The sequence below is a fragment of the Ciconia boyciana genome, chromosome 5, assembly GCF_034638445.1.
Source record: "Ciconia boyciana chromosome 5, ASM3463844v1, whole genome shotgun sequence".
Taxonomy (NCBI): Eukaryota; Metazoa; Chordata; class Aves; order Ciconiiformes; family Ciconiidae; genus Ciconia; species Ciconia boyciana.
In genome coordinates, this window is record NC_132938.1 from 49842822 (window position 1) to 49859094 (window position 16273).

General features: G+C 41.4%; 1 protein-coding gene across 8 annotated transcripts in view; it reads right to left on the reverse strand.

The window, feature by feature from the left end:
• The window catches only part of TRIM2 (tripartite motif containing 2), a 97262-nt gene that overhangs the window by 60464 nt on the left and 20525 nt on the right, over window positions 1–16273 (reverse strand). For 2 of the 8 annotated variants that reach the window (XM_072861435.1, XM_072861431.1), the window contains exon 1: window positions 2066–2678. The exons of 2 other annotated variants lie outside the window; for them this stretch is intronic. The gene's annotated coding sequence lies outside the window, so the exon portion shown is untranslated. Of the gene's footprint in view, window positions 1–671; window positions 813–2065; window positions 2679–13691; window positions 13823–16273 lie in introns of those variants that run through there. 4 more of the 8 variants (XM_072861434.1, XM_072861433.1, XM_072861432.1 and 1 more) reach the window with 4 other exon arrangements.

The window sequence follows — 16273 nt, forward strand, 5'->3', positions numbered from 1 at the left end:
TATTCCAGTTAGTACATGGAAAATAACTTCTGTGAAAAAGACGAACATTTAAGACCCCCCCAAAAAGGCATTAAACATATATATACTTCTAATTTTAATTCTGTATCTGGCATGATACATTTGCTGTCTCCCTTTACAAATTACACAAAGAAACCAAAAGATTTTTCCCAGTTGGCTGAAATAAATGTTTCCACGATTTTAATTTTTCCCTCTTCCCAGAAACCCTATAATCAAATCTAGAATTGGTTCTGTCATACAACCCACTTCATGTTTACTTCTGGCCCTCAAGCAGCATTTGTTAGTGGCGCTCCTTGCAGCCACAGAGAAGTCCTGTTTAGCCTTCTCCCTGAGGAAAGCCATGGTGTATTAAAGGTGTATCAAAGCCATTTCTCAGGAAAAAGGATGAATCTCAAGGACTGAAATGAGCCCTCAATGAAGAAAAGCCCAAGCTGTTCTTTATAGCCGAACTGTGGGTACTGCAGGTCCAGATCAGACCAGGGAGTTTCTTCACAACTCAAGTTTGTCAAATGCTTTGCTGAGAAGTTTGAGGAAACCTTTGGTTTATGGTAAGCAGTTTTGGATGAGGGCCAAAGCACAGAAGCCTTATTCCATTTTGTCAGCAGCCAACAGAATGATTCCCCCCAAACAACTTCCTGTAAATGGAGACTAACCTCCTCTTTCTGCTGGCTTTGTTTTCTAGCAGGACGATGCAGTCCCAAGACCAGGTACAGTAGCTTCCTGGTACCTTCCCTCTATAACCACTCCAGGCTTTAGATATCATGAGTCCATCTTCCAGAAAATTACGGGACTAGCTTTAAAATAAACAAGTTTATACAGATTTTAACAAACCAAACCTTTTAATGTGGTTTTCAAGCCCTACAGTTTATATTCCCAAGCTTCTTCCAAATATTCACATTGTCTAGAAGTTCTCATTAGTATCGCTAGTCAATTTAATTTAAGTTCTCACATAAGCAGCAATGTGGAATTTTAAGAAAAAAACTTCTGATGATTAAATCACCATAGTTGGCCACAGAACTGTTATCCAGGTAATAAATTAATTGCCCTCAGAGACAAAAAAATCCAACACTGGAACAAAAAGCAACTTTTCTTATGCTCCATCCTTATCTAAGAAATATCTATTTAGTCATTGTACTTTTACCACAATTTTCTTATTTGTCCCCATATAAATGAACATTTATGTAATTGTTTTGGTGTAATGAATGTTTGAGTTCAGGGCGATTTTTGTTGTATTCTTGGTATATTACCTGGTACATTGTCATTATAAACCCTTGTTTTTACTTAAACCTATCAATCTGACTGACAGTCTGCCTAGACTGCATTTTGAAAATAGTAAAATAAACTAAAAGGGCGAAAATCAACCAATGTAAGTAACCTATGGAGAGGTACACACCAGGTAATGGCTCAAGTTACTCTTCACAAAAGTACAAAAACAGAATACGGTAACATTAATGCCAACTTCAAAAAACTGAACACCTGTGAAAAGTAAACTCTCTCTCCTAATTAGACCTTGGCATTGTCCTCTCAGATTTAGAGAGTCATTATTTTGCTTTGAATAAACATCACTATTTCTTTCCTAGGCAAACTCCTTGGCTCCGTTTCCATTATTTCTTTTAAATATTAAAGAGCAGGAAACATTTGTTTTCCCTTGTCACATCCTGTCCTGTTTACACAGCATCACACAATCCCCTTTGAAACGCCTGCTCTTACAGCAAGCCTGACACACGTAGTTCAATCAAAACATTTGCTATTGTCTTTTGCCAACTACAAACGAGTTTCTGCACAAACGCCGAAGAGGTTTAAAGGTTTCGACAGCCATCGAAAGTCGAGCTAGCACGACTGTCAAAGAAAGGTGGTGTCAAACTGCTTGGATTCCCCGCTACCACCCTGACTTAAAGAAGAGAAAGAAAGACAAAGCGATTCACTCATTCACACAGCAGAGCTCCTGGCAAGAGCTCACTTGCTGTAAAACCACTGCTCTCACAAAATACTCGAAAGCAGAAAAAGCACACGGACAGTTAGAGATGAGTGTGAAAGGGTAACTTACATTATTTAGAAAGACAGTGGGAAAGGACTCCTGCAGTTTCTTCGTTACTTTACACTGCTGTTGGCAGAGCAAACAACCAAAAAAGTTCACCTAAAGAAATCTCTCCTTTTAATTCTCTCTCTCCCAGTTCATTTACTCTGGAGTCTCTCAGCCTGAAGAGATCCGACAGTCAAAAGTTTATCCCCTTGTATTTCCGAATGATATGGCCGACTTTCCTTGGACACATACCAATGATGCAGTAAAAATAGACAAAAGGGGGGGAGGGAAAAAGCAATCTAGCTTGAGCCTGAATCTTCTTAACTCAGTGTTTTCTGTAAAAGCTGCTCTTATGTCAGAAGCTCCCATCCCTATACTAACTTGCAGAGCACAGAGTCATCCATCTGGTTTTCATAAACTGCAAATTACAGGCAAACCAGGGAACATATACAGTCCAGTTTTAGCAGAACTCCCCAAGCATCAGCCTTATAAGTAACCTGAGGTACAAAGGCTTTGAAAATAAACAGCCAGCCCCATGCCGGGATGGTCTCCCGCCTGCAGATGGCTGACTGCTCCCCCAGGCAGCCCCCAGCAGCCGAGAGCACCACACACCGCTCGGGAAGGTGGCAGCCGGGTTCCCCCTCCCCGTGGAAACAAACCAACCCTGCAGCCCTCCCTCCCAGCACAAACAGCCTCTCTGGAAGGGGGAGGAGAAGGGGGGGGGATGCGGAAATCCAGTGCATCACTTGAAATAGTTCAACAGTTTAGCAAGTCATTTAGAACAACCTGGTTTTTATAAACAGGGAAGTGAATGCTGATCCACTTACATCCTCTAAATGCTTCCAGGTGGGAAGCAAATCTATTGTGTTGGGAGGTTTTGGTTTGGTTTGATAGGTTTTTTTCTCTAATAAGGCAACTCTCGGAGACAGTGGTCAGTTGCTTTATAGAGAACCTCCGGGGTGATTCGATCCATTAATTACAAGAACGAACATTTTACCAAAAGTATCACAAGCAAAATTTTGAAAGGCACCCAGTGCAAGTCCATGACTTGAAGCTCCTAAGTCACTTTCAGTCCCTATTTTCAGCTATTTAAAAGTCTACTGCCCTGACTAAATTCAGGTACCAGAGGCTTGAGGGGTCACCTATATTTTTGGATACCTCAAGGCTTTTGAGTCAGTACTGAAGAATATGGTTTTCCCAATAAAAAATTGGAAAAACAATTTTATGGTAGATAAAAAAATGTTTTGCCATTGCTTAAAACTAAAGTTGTTGTTATCTTCATGTTCTTTTACTTTAAAATATCAAGTTTTATTTAGTCTTTAGTTTTACCAGGGGACTTTTCCAAGCTTTTCTACTGGGAATAATCTTACTCCATTTGAACAGTGAGAATCTCTAAATGAGGCAGCTTTCACTAAAGCATGGGTGAATCAGTACAGTGAGTCATTAACAAAATAAAAACACCATTGTAAACACTCTGCCTAAAAGTCCTGAGCCTTGTCACTTGCTCAGTTTTTCATCTTTGCACAATTAGGATTGTGATGATTGTCTACTCATCTTGTAGCTGGATCCCTGGATCCAGGACTGACATAACTGGACTGTTAAATGTCAAAAGCAGTTGAATTGTTTATAAAATGAAATCAAATAAAAATCAAGACTCTCTAATCAGTAGAAGCAAAGGAGAAAATGATGAAAATTTTCTTTACATGTATTTTTGCCTGTGCTGTCACAATTACTTCCAGTAGTTGTATAACCCATTGAATAATTTCAGTCAAATGAGGTAGAATGCTAGAGATCTCAAAGGTATGATATCCCTACAGCTTTTGTGAAAACAGGCAGCCTCCAGAGGAGTGAAATACAATCTAGTGATCCAATATAAAAGGCTACACATGAACTCAGTCACATTATTAAACACCAGAGCACCCCACACAAAGAAGAGGTACATGAGAAAAGCTTTCATATGCCCTACTGCTTAGCTGCTACCACAGCTGTGCATCTTTGGCCTGCATTCTAGCATTTTTCCTCTCTTCTGTTGTGTCCTCCCATCAAAGTAGTAAGCAGCGAAACACTTGAAATGCACAGACGTCAGCTGAAGCAAATAATATTTTTTTTGAAACAGCAGTAAACAAGGTTTGTTAACAGTTGAGTTATTCTTCTCCCACTTAGTAAACAAGTAGGGTGAACTGACTACATCTTGTTTTTATCAGGACTGATATTTTCCATGAAATCAAAGGACTTGATCCTGGTAGAGCAGAATTCCAGGTTTGGAACCAGAAATTATTTCATGGGGTACCACAGAGTAGCCCTTGTGTGGTTTTCTAGACATGTAAGGTCTCTTCCCCACTGTACTGTCACAGTACAAGAGAAGTCGAATGACTGTTATCTTTGGAATAAGAACTCTTTTTGGTGAGACATGGTGTGGAGAGTAGGTGGAAATAACCACTTTCAGTTCGTGATGCGCATGCTGAATGAATGTTTTTTCCTCCTGAGGAGTAAATGCATTAATTTACACTGATCTCTCAGGTACTCTTCAACATATCTGTTGTCTCAGAAAAACACTCCAGTCCATTTACATCAAAGGCTGTTTTCACAAATAACAATTGTGCAAGAAAACATCAAGAAAATTCAAAATTCAGAAATAGAAGACTGATTTTAAATGACGTTTCATCTTCCAGCCTCCAGGGATCATTCTTATTTACCATCTTTTTCTCTCTTCTTTTCTGTTCTTCATTTCCTCCTTCATATCATCCACGTGGGCTACCAGCATCCTACTGTTTATAGATGGCTCCTGCCTTCAGGCGGGCTGGCTGTGTGTCCCTTCACTGCTGCATGCACAATTGTTCCCTGGATATTACTAAGGCATCATATGATGCCCAGTTTCTCACACTCCGTGACCTTTGAGGCAGTCAAGCACCACGTTCCTATCTAGCACAGGGATGTTAGTTTTCTGGAGAAACACAGATGGAAGATATTAATCAGTTTGATGGTAAGAGAAAATTTACTGTAGAAAGCTTCATAGAGGAAAGACTGCAACAAAGAACAGATCAGATAGGGAAAACAACGTGCTAGGAGCAATTTGCCTTCTCAGAAAAATGGCAGCTTCCATTTAGGATGCTTTCAAATGCCAGCTACAAAACAACCCTGTTATTTTCCATGTAAGTAGAAAACAACCCTGATTTTTCACCAAGATCAACTATGTTAGCGATGTTAGTAGAACAAGAGTTGAGAAGGATGCACCTTAGATATTGATTATACTGATTATATGCAGCTTTGTACGTAGATTCTTGAAAGGTTTTTTTAAACATCATTGCATGTTCCTTAAAGCAAGGAAAAAGTGCCCCTCCTCAGTCAGTGATGGACAGGATGTCATGCACAGTAGGTGGAAGAAGATGTATCTCTCTTGGCCTGGATTCTGCTCCCATCTAGTCTAGCGTGGTTGTATTAGGATTGCTGAATTGCAAAGGTATAGATGAAAGCAACCTCTTTTCCATCCTGTTCTTTTGCAGTTTAAATACTGAGAAGGTGGCAGGTGAAAGGTCTGGGTTTGGTGGAGGATGCACCTTGCCATTTAATTTGAATCTTTGAAATTGTCTGAATGATAGAAGCTCAGGATGGCAGATTAACAAGCCAGGGATGCACCACAACTATGTGTTCACCCTTCATTTTAGTAGTAGACTACTTGGTGTAGGATTTTAAATATGTTTATGCAGATTTCTAGTTGGTCATAGTTTAAGTCCTAGATGCAAACAATCTGGCAGGCTTTGTACAGACTGAAAAACCACAAGTCTGATAAACTGAGACAAATCTACACTTGGAGGAGTTCAAGGTTCAAGGCGAAGCTTCAGTTCACTTACTGTTGATGAAATAAAATACTGTAGATTTTGGCACTGACAATAACCCATTTTTTAAAGACGAATTAGCTGTGATATTATAACTCATTTTACTGCCAGCATTTTAAAGCCAGTACATGGAATATCTTGGATCTGGGTTCAGATGCTAAGCTTGTATTCAGTTGGTCTGGCCTCACTTACTATGTATTTTATTTTAGTACTTCAGCTTGGTGCCCAGTGACTTGAGTTTGGCAAAAGCCTGTCCCCCTCCAGAAAGGCACATAATTGTCAGGTGATCTTCCAAAGAGATAATACAGTGTGGTAATCCTTTGCAGCCTGCTCCTGCTCCTACTGTTAGATAAGGATTGGGGTGTTTCAGTGCTTTTGGTATCTTGCTTTACAATGTATCACTTCTTTTCCACAGAAAGAAAATACACAGCTCAGACAAAAACATAATGCATTATAACCTTGATGTCATCATTGGAGAAGCCCTACGTCTGCTGCTGTCTTCACTACAGCCTGCAGTAGCCCCTGGCTCTCCGCAGAAAAAAAGGGAGAATAAGCATAGCACTAAGCCACTTTTTCCCATGAACTCTCACTAACATCTGTGACTGCAGGGATCTGGGCTTGCCTGGGGCACATGATCTCATTCTGAGCACTTTGGTGACAGAGAGACATGCAGCCTTTTGCCTTCTAAGTGAGCTGGAATGGTGGTCCATTTTTCCCCACCCTGCAGCACCGGAGTTAATGGCTGGATACTTTGTATTATTTAAGTAACAAGCCAGCAAACAGCATGCAATGCATATGTCCCAGTGGTTTTCATCAGGGAAGGTCAAATATTGGAAGGATGTAATTTCAAAAGACAAATATTAGAGTGTTTTCAAAGGTTCCCTTTGCCCCTCTGGCTGTACACTCTCACTTCTTACCTTGCACTGAGGCACTTGTTGGACTCCCAGTGAACAGGTACAATTCATCGCCTGACAGAAAACTGACCCATGACAAAATGCATCAATTTTCTGCAAGGTGAGTGAGGTGAATTAGCTCACAGGGGTCCACTGAGTGCTGCAGCTGACAAAGACATGGGGCATTATGGACCAGAGCAGGGGAAGAAAGAAGACTGCGAGCCAAACGCTCAAGCTGCTTATGAAAACATACCATGAAACAACAGGTAAGCCCCATACTCCTCCTGAGTGTAATCTTACTTCAAGCTCTAAGTTGCACTTCTGTGGCAAGCATGACCCTTAAACACTGGCATACACTTAGCTTGTGCCAGGCTCACGCTTCTGCTCTGTGCTACCCTGAATCATAGTTTGCTACTCTCAGAAATTAACCACCAGCCCTAGCTGCTATAAAATCACGATGTCTCAGTATTACTGTTTTTCACAAACTTTCATTCACATAAGTAAGCTTTCTTTCAAAAGCAAGTATCCAGGAAACACTGATGTAATACATTTTCATATGGCTGCATTCATGAAAAGTTCTGAACCAAAAGTAATGTGTCCAAATCCCTCTTTTTGTTTGAAAACATCATTCATCCAAGAATCAGAAATGTTACCACATGACCAGTAACACAAAGAAATGAGCACATGAAGAATCACAGCAAACAGTTCAAAAACAGCTCTGGGCCTGAAATTGGTTCACAAGATATGTGTTGAATACTGGACACTTTGTTTGCCAAGAGAAATAGAAAGGGCTACATTTTCTAAAAAATATACCATGCTTATATATTTCTTGGCTTAGTCTTTCTCTGACCTTGCCTGGAGCTATCCATTCTTACAGCATACAAAGGGCTAGTATATGCCCGTCCTACTTTCCTGCCTTCAAGTACAACGAGAAAGAGAAAAAATAAGGTATGCTGAGACCTTTGCACTGAAGAACCTGAGACTCTAGGGGAGAAGAAACTGCCCCCTGTTTCTCAGACTGCAAACACTGGGCCATAGTGAGGAAGACTGAGGGTAGGAGGAGAATATGGCAAAGAGCAAAGGGCTCTGGGGAAGCTTTTAATGACTGTGAGGCAGGGAGAACAAGCATCTTAAATGGTATGGAGCAGAGAGGTTCAGGAGGATGGGATCTGGGACGCCTGGCAAAAAAGGTAGCTCTAGGATGGGAGGAGAGGAGTTGTGGCAGAAAGATGAAGAGGCTGTGAACTATGTGGTTAAGGCAGGGGGACATGGACCACAGGGAGGAGCTAGATGCTCTGGCAGGAGCTGGAGACCAGGTCTAAGGATGAGGGGCCTCAGGCTAGGAGACACTAAAAGCCAGAGTGAAAGGCTGAGAGGCTCAAGGCTGTGCAGGGCTTTGGGGCAGGTGGGAATACAAGACATCTCTACTGAGAACACCCGAATTTAGGTACCTGCACATATATACAAGAATGCTGCCCCTGCTCTTTTGACCCACATGATCATCTCTTCCCAATCCTGTATCCTCTTTTTTGCAGTCAGAGCCATAGTAGCCCTGGCTCACATTTTCCCATCTGTGTATTGGAATATGACAGCATAACATTTTCCATAGCCACTGTGAACCAAGGAAATGTTTTGATGTAGCTCTGGGTCCCAAAGCGTATATGAGTGTCAAGCATAGATTTCAAAGTGATAGAGGAGAGTGGATATCAGGAGAAAATGATGGGGAAAATGGAGAGAAGGAGGCAGCTTTCTTTAGACAGATGGTGTCATGAAGGTGATGGCTGAAAACTGTAATATGCTGAAAGTTCAGCCACTGCAGTGCTGGAGTTATATTAACCTCATCAAATACCTATCAACTTGCTCTTACACTTTCAAAAACTAATTTAAAAGAAGGCCAAAGGTACCACTCTAATGCTAAGCATCCCAATCGGAAGCAGAAATTAAACCACACATAGGAGAAAAGATTGTAATTCTCACAGTCCCATTTCAGCCCTTAAGTAACCAGTCCCCCTATTGCCATTAGTGGGAGTTCTGCCAGAGTAAGACCTGCAGAATTCCATGCCAGGATGTTACTATAACAAACATTAACATCTGACTGTCAGGGTACATTAGGGGCCTATACTATAGCTTAGGGAGCATTAGGTAAAGTGTCAACTGAAGATGCTGTGTAAGGAGAAAAAGGTCAGGAAAAAAATGAGCCCCAGTATGATTTGATTTCATGAGGGAAACTGCAGTGCAATCCTTGAGTCTTAACGGGTAGTATGCTTCTCAGTTTCACATGGTTTGAACCAGCAGTGATAAGAAGGAAAGGCCGATGACAGCCGTGATAATTTTTTTAGACAGCAGCAACCAGGACAGAACACAGCAAGCTTCCCACTCAATTAGGGACATTTTATGCTACAAGCTTAAATTGCTGCTTTCTTAGACCTTTGGCCCAGCTGCACAGGCAAAAAGGAAGGAAACTGAAATATTTAAAAGCTCCGTCATAGATGAAGGAGCAGTGGCATCTATAACATTTCCTGCTTACTTGAGCACACACTGGGATACAATTTGCTTTCTGGGCCTGAGAGGGGTGAGCTAGAGAGGGGAATCTGGGTGGGCCATCTGGAGGCTGCAGTTAGTTTTATACCAGTCCTGTATGTACCCTAGAAGAAGGTACTTTGCAAGACTGTGCCTTTTACACACTATCAAAGCAATGCAGCAATCCAGAGAGCCTGTTCTGTAAGCCAGTGATTCCAGTAAGAATAAAGCTTAGGGCTTGCCTATGGAGTCCAAGGGAACATCTTCCCAGCATAGGAACAGAGCACAGCCAATACAAGTATCTGTGTGCCCCTGATGCTTGTTTCTTTCAGCTTTGCTGGCCAGCTGGGAGACAAGGCATATTGGACAGGAGGGAGAGAAGTCAAAGAAACCAGTGGACTCTGGTAGATGTAGATTTAAGGCAGCACAGACCTTAAGACCACTTAGCCACTGCAATTCATGCTCTGCCACAGGCAAGGAAGGTAGGAAGTGGTCCCTTTTCTTTCTGTTTTGACCTGTGTTTTCTATTATATTTCAGGCAGGCCACCCTACAGAACTGGCCCTGTGGCAAATTCCTGGTTGAGAAACTTCCTCTATTCTCCTGGGGTGAATTTTGCATGTATAACCTGCCTTGCGATCATTTCCTTTCCTAAGTGTGGTGCTGTCTCTGAGTAACACCACCAAAATAAAATGCACACAGTAGGAAGAGACCCTGTGCTCTTGATGTCTGAGTGAGATCTGAGTACTACAACCCTGCTGCTTTTTATTTTTTAATAGAAAAGGCTGCATGCTTAGCATTTTTCATATTTTAGAACCAACCAGTATGTTCCACTTTACTGGGAACAACATCCCTTACCTAGAAAAGGATCTAATACCTAGGAAAATGGACCTGAAAAAAAAAACCACAATGAAAGATTTTAAAAGCTTTCACAAAGCTTTTTAAAAGGTGTGGGTGAAAGTTGAGCCTATTAGCATGGAGGATATTAGTCAGAGGGTTCAGGTTTAAGAGAGGGGACAACTTATCCAAGGAGGCTGAGGAGGAGGGATTGTTTGCAAGTCTCAGCCTCTACCCTATGGAGACCTGAGTACTGCTGGTAAGTGATTTTACAAGGAAGTCTATCCAAACCTAACAGAAGACTGCCACTGCTTCTTTCAGGCACTCAGACTTTTTCCTGTTACCTGGCAGTTCAGTTTTCTGGTCAGACTCAAACAGCTGATGGGAGGGGGGCACATGTGGTATTTTACTCACACGCTCTCTCTTATCATAACCTTAATTGATATGTGTCAAGCATATAGGACACATCAGCAGAGCACCTACTAATAAGCTGAATCTCTGAGATGAAAATCACCCTTAAAGCCTCCTGCTTTCAGTAAGAATTCAAATGCTGAGAGTGTCATGAATTACAGCTCCGGTAACTCAAAACTCTTATTAATCTAGAGAGCTGTTCTTTCCCACGCGATCGATCAGTTCTGGGAGCTGGTGTGACATTCTTAAGGGCAAAGAAGGGGAAATCTAGTAGATCAGATTCCATGTTACAAGCTTTGTAATCTGGTAACTGTAAGTATATTTGGGAAGTACTGGTAAGAGGTTATGGTAAGAGGTCAGGGTTTCAGTCAACCCCAAATTAATACCTTCCATTAACTGCTGAATAACTGAACAATAGCTATATTGCAAATGTGTCTGCCGACTAAAGACTCAACCACAGGAAAATGTTGGCAAGGGATCCCACAGTCAACATACAGTGTTCCTACAAAGCCAGTGGAAGAAAATGAATTGCAGTTAACACACAGCCCTGGAAAGCAGATCTTAGTTCTATTTCCAGCTTTCTTGCAGATTTCATTTCCCTCCTTTGTAGATTGAGGATGATATGCTTATCTGCTTCCCAGGCTATCTGAAAGCTCAGTTAATGAGTATTAGTAAATAATTTTGTTTTCACAAACTGCCTACCATGTCAGAATCAGAAAGTACAATTATAGCATATGCAGTTCAGAGTAGTCAGGTTTTTTTATGAAGTATGTTGATTCAGCCCCCTGTTTTAGCAAGCCCTGTGAATACATCTCAAAAATTATCTCTCTGGGAGGAAGACAAATCAATGTTAATCTTCTGCCTGTTTACCCTGATGTAAATCAAACAGGCACAGTCTGCCCTTACAGAGCAAGCCATGTTGTGCTGAGCTCGTGATGCACAAGGGAGTTCTTTCTTTAGTCAAGAGAGAGACAATGTGGTAAGCATATTGATTATTCCTGACTGTGTACTGAGAGCACAGCAAAAACTCCTAGGTTGTATTTATGCCTGGTGTGTATCTCATGGCTTTCATTGTTACTTAAGTACTGAGATCCTACTTTCTTAATCTATAGACAAAAAACAATTTCATTTTCATCTTTACTAATCAAGGCTAAGTATCTATCTGCTACTTAGAGAGACTGAACCTCTGGCTTGTATTCACAGCCTGGCACAGAAGCAGCTTATTAATGTAATTAGCTTTAGTTCATACACTACCACGCATGCACTGTATTGCTGTAGAGGAGGCTCAGTCTCAGAGCTGAACAACTGTGAGCATCAAGACCCATCTAGTTAAAATGTACTAAGTACAATTGCTGCCTGTAATTTGACCAGTTTTATTTGAAAGTTTCCATCTAACTGTCTCTTAGCCACTGCTTCCCACAGATAATATTGCTTGACTGGCTTTCTGCAATTCAAGACTCATTGAAAGATGCAGTCCTCAAAAGCATTATAGATGATCAGGAGAGTTGAGCCAAAGGTCTCCAGACTGCATCAGAGCTGTCTGCAGAAGCTATGAACAGCCCCAAAACTCAAGCGGCATGGCAGAGATGAGGGCACAACCCCAGTGCATCCCCCTGTTGGGTACATCCATAGAGGGCAAGTTAGACAAGCTGAAAAGAACATGGCATCAGGCCTCCCTTTGGATTTGCTTTTATTTTTTTGGCATGACTCAAGGCTAACAAAGATCTGGTTGAAGCTTAGAAGTAAAGTTATTCCTGTGATTTTAAAAAGAGGCGTAGTGAACATGCTTATTTACAGTGATAGCTTTTTTCCCCCCAGGTATCTTGAACTCAAAGCCTGAGCTGAATTTTCTGGAGATCCTGGCACTTCTGGTTCAGGAGAGAGCTGAAGAAGTACCCTGGAGAAAGGACCATCCTGGCAATATCAAAGTGCTGTCGTCGTGCCATATGGGATATTTCCAGCCATGCCAAGTGAAGGAAGAACTAAAAATATTGCTGCAGCCTACTCTGCTTGAGGCTTCCCACCCAGTTTCGAGCTCAGAGTAGTTTGGATAAGCAGCCAAATCATGAGGTACTGCTCTTAGCCAATCTGAACCCTGTGAGGTGCACACAGTCATCCCTAGAAATTACTATTCACACTGTCCGATAGGATTTTGTAAAATAAATGGAAGGAAGAAAAAGAAATAATATAGTACAGTGACCTCAGTAATGGACTGTTGAGTGCTGACACTTACTTTGCTCTATGGTCATGGCAAAGTCACTTAACCTGTCACATCTTTATTTTCTTCATTTACTAAATGAGATCTACAGATGAGCTATCCTCAGCTGCCACATGAAATCTAGACACAGACTTGCCAAAACTTCATGGGCAGACTAGTTCTGAGATTCTGCATGGTGTCCAGCTCTGACAGGGACATTAAGATTTTCTTTGCTGGTGTAAAGGGTAAAAGAGAAAGTGTGAAAAGTCCATCGATACTTGCAATGCAGGATTAAGTTGAAGAATACTGTCCAAACATGGAATGTTTTATTTAAAATTCTGAACACTAGAAAGGACATATTAAAGACACAAAAAGTCAAGCTCGTTCTATCTCTGCAGTCTTTTGCTCTGTGAAGCTGTGAACATTTCCTAATAGCAGCCAGCAAAGAGGGCTGAAATCTCTGAATATGACTTTGCTTTTTCTACTGCTAGGCATGTATTTTAGAATATGACAGTACCTATCAGCATTTTTGGGAGCATTCATTTTATAGTATCCCGTTTCTAGCCCTTTCACACTTTTCCGAACAACGCTACTTATGACCTTGCAAAAACCACTGCTGTTTGAAACACGACTGGGTGATCAAATACTGGAAATGCAGCGAAAAATGACAACTAGATGCAGATTAATTAAAATCGTAAAAAAAAAACAACCTAGCAAGTTTAAATGGGTTGTGTCCCTATTAACTTCTTCCCTCTTGCTTCCCAGGAAGGTCTTATTTGAGATTGAAATAGTGTAGTCCTTGTAGTCATGACAGTGCATACAAAGTAGCTGCTCTTTTACTTAAGACAGAGGAAAATACTTTAATAGCTGCCTCTCTGAATGACAGCGCCTACCTGCCTTGCTAAAACATGCCCTTAGTCTTATGAGAAAAGCCACAACGAGACAGAAGGTTACTTACTAGTGTTCCATATAGTCCATGCAGGAGTATCAGAGACTGAAATTCACTGTGCCTTTGATCAGAACATTTAGCTTCCTGCAGCAGACAGTTGGTCCCATTATGGCCATCAGGCGGCTGAGTTAAAGGGTGGCTTTGCACAAACATAAACAGCTTGTCAGCACAAGCCAAAGAGGCGGGCCTGCCCTGCCAGCCACAATGCGAGCCAATGATTAGCTTCTTCGCATTCTGGGTGTTCAAGATATTGTGTTTCATTCTTAAGTAGGGGAACAAGAGGGACTGACTAGGAAGGGCTAGTGCTTGACGGTTTACTGCTAGGCAGCAAAATGCTTAAGGCAGAAGGAAAAAAAATCAGTAAGTCACATCAGGAAAAGCACATATTTGCTGCATATTCATACCAACACTTGTAGAAAGCCCACAGGCATCCCCAGTACATTGTTCCTTTTAGGTCAACCAAACAAAAGCAAACAAACAAAAAACCTATGCATTAAGCTTAGCCCATATTCAGCGTAAAGAAGTTTCACTTAAAGTCTCTGATTTTTCTTCTCTCCACCCTTTTTCTTATTCTCATCCTTCCTAACACATTTTGTTTGCTGACACTGGGGTCTCTCACTTTGTCACAACTGTCTTACCCTGACCTTCTTGACCTGACCCCCCAACCTTCATTGATCCTCCTATGATTGCTCCTCTTCACCTCCATCTTAACTGCTTGTTCTTTTGGTCCTGATCTCCCCAAAAGAGCACGGTCACAACATAGGCACCTTAGGGTAAGGTTCTGTGAGACAACCAAGCTGATCTAGCAACTTACTGCTGTCAAAAGTGGAGGTGTTGAGTATCCCCTCTCTTCAGCACCACACCGTGCCCCCCTGTCTGTCCCCCCCAACATTTCAAGGAAAGGTAATGTAGCACAGAAGCAAATACTTCTCTGTCAGTTTAGTGATCTTTACAGACAGAAGAGGTATTGCATGGAGTGAATACTGCCTGAAATTTAAGCTCCTTCTGATCTTGCCTCAGCCATCTATGATCCCACCTGTCTCCCCAAGTTCCTCTCTCCTTTGTTGTTTGAATTGAATTGTTCCTAGTTAATTGAAAACCCTGCTTACAGCTGCTGATCCCATTTCATCCCAGCTCTGTCCTACTTTCTTATGCCTATAGTTTGGCTGTGAGGCCTGTCTGCCACCAAAATCAGTCTCATCAAGTCTCTTATAATAACTCCCTGCATAAATATCATGCTTTGTACTTCAGCCTCAGCCTCTCTAAGCTATTTTCTGCTTTGGAGATAATTAAAATCCTTAAAAACCATGCCATCTTTTTGGCTTTAACTGTTTTTTCTCTGACATTTCTGATTAATTCTTCTCTCAGCGTCTACCTCTTCCTCTCTTACACTCCCAAGGCACCCTACTTGTTATATTCTATCCAGCTTTTACTATTTGTTTGTGCAGGTTCCTGTACCAATTTTATGTCAATGATTTATAAGCATGCATTTCTATCTTTCAGCTTTCTGCTTTTCTCCGGTCCCATATTTTACCCTGTATTTTAGGCATACTGTATTAAATGCCTTGACAGCTCCTAATTTTAAGATTCTTTTCTGGGGGCAAATTAAAGCAGTCCAGTTACACTACATTCATTACTGTATAGTCTTGGCACAAGTCATTTCCCTCCTCCTCTGCTTTGGTAAAGGAGCTGAGCCCCCTGCAGAAGCAGATGCTGAAGTTAGCACCTCGTTCAGATGGGCAGGCATATCACAGCTCTCAGGCTTCTGCTGACAGGCTGCACACGAGTTCTGGCACATATCGCTGCATCACAATGTGCTGGGGTCACGTTTGCAAGTTTTTTCTTCACAGTGAGACATACTAGGCACATTCTTCAATGATATCTGAGATTCTGGTGCAATTGCACAGCTCCATCAGCTGCCACTCAAGTATATAACCTACACTGCCTATACTTTTATCCAGATTTCCTGCTTAGTTAACCCTGTGCTATCCACATTAACAACAGTATTTTAGCAGAGCTCTCTTCTCTTAGTATTTTTAACACATAAATCTCTGCCCAGATCCACCGTATGATCACAGTATTTGATTACTTTAATTATGTTGATTACTGAGCCTGGATCTTATTCCCAATGCACCTACATTGTTCTCCACAGAAAATTCAGCAACTGAGGTCATCTTTTGTTCCATACCCCAGCCACATTGCCTACATCCCCATGAAAGCCATGCTTTCTTGTCCTGAGCTTCAAGGCCTTTTCAGAGTTTCTCCTTTCTTATTGATTGGCTCCCACAGCTCTCTTCATCACAAGGCCTGTCTTTTCAGCCTTCTCTCTTCCTACAAAGCTCTCTTTTTTTACCTTGTCCGCTATGCAGAGAATGCCCTGCTTCATCAAACCAAGTTATCTATTCTTCTTTCTTTTCTACAATCCATGTGTCACAAATATATAGAAATAATATATTTCTATTGCAAAAAATATAGAAATAATGTATCAGAATGTGAGTGAGGAGCAATAAATAGGTGACAAGTCACTCCAGAAAGAGAGATGTTTCATCTGCATATATAAATTATATGTGCTAGAAATTTTCTATCAATCA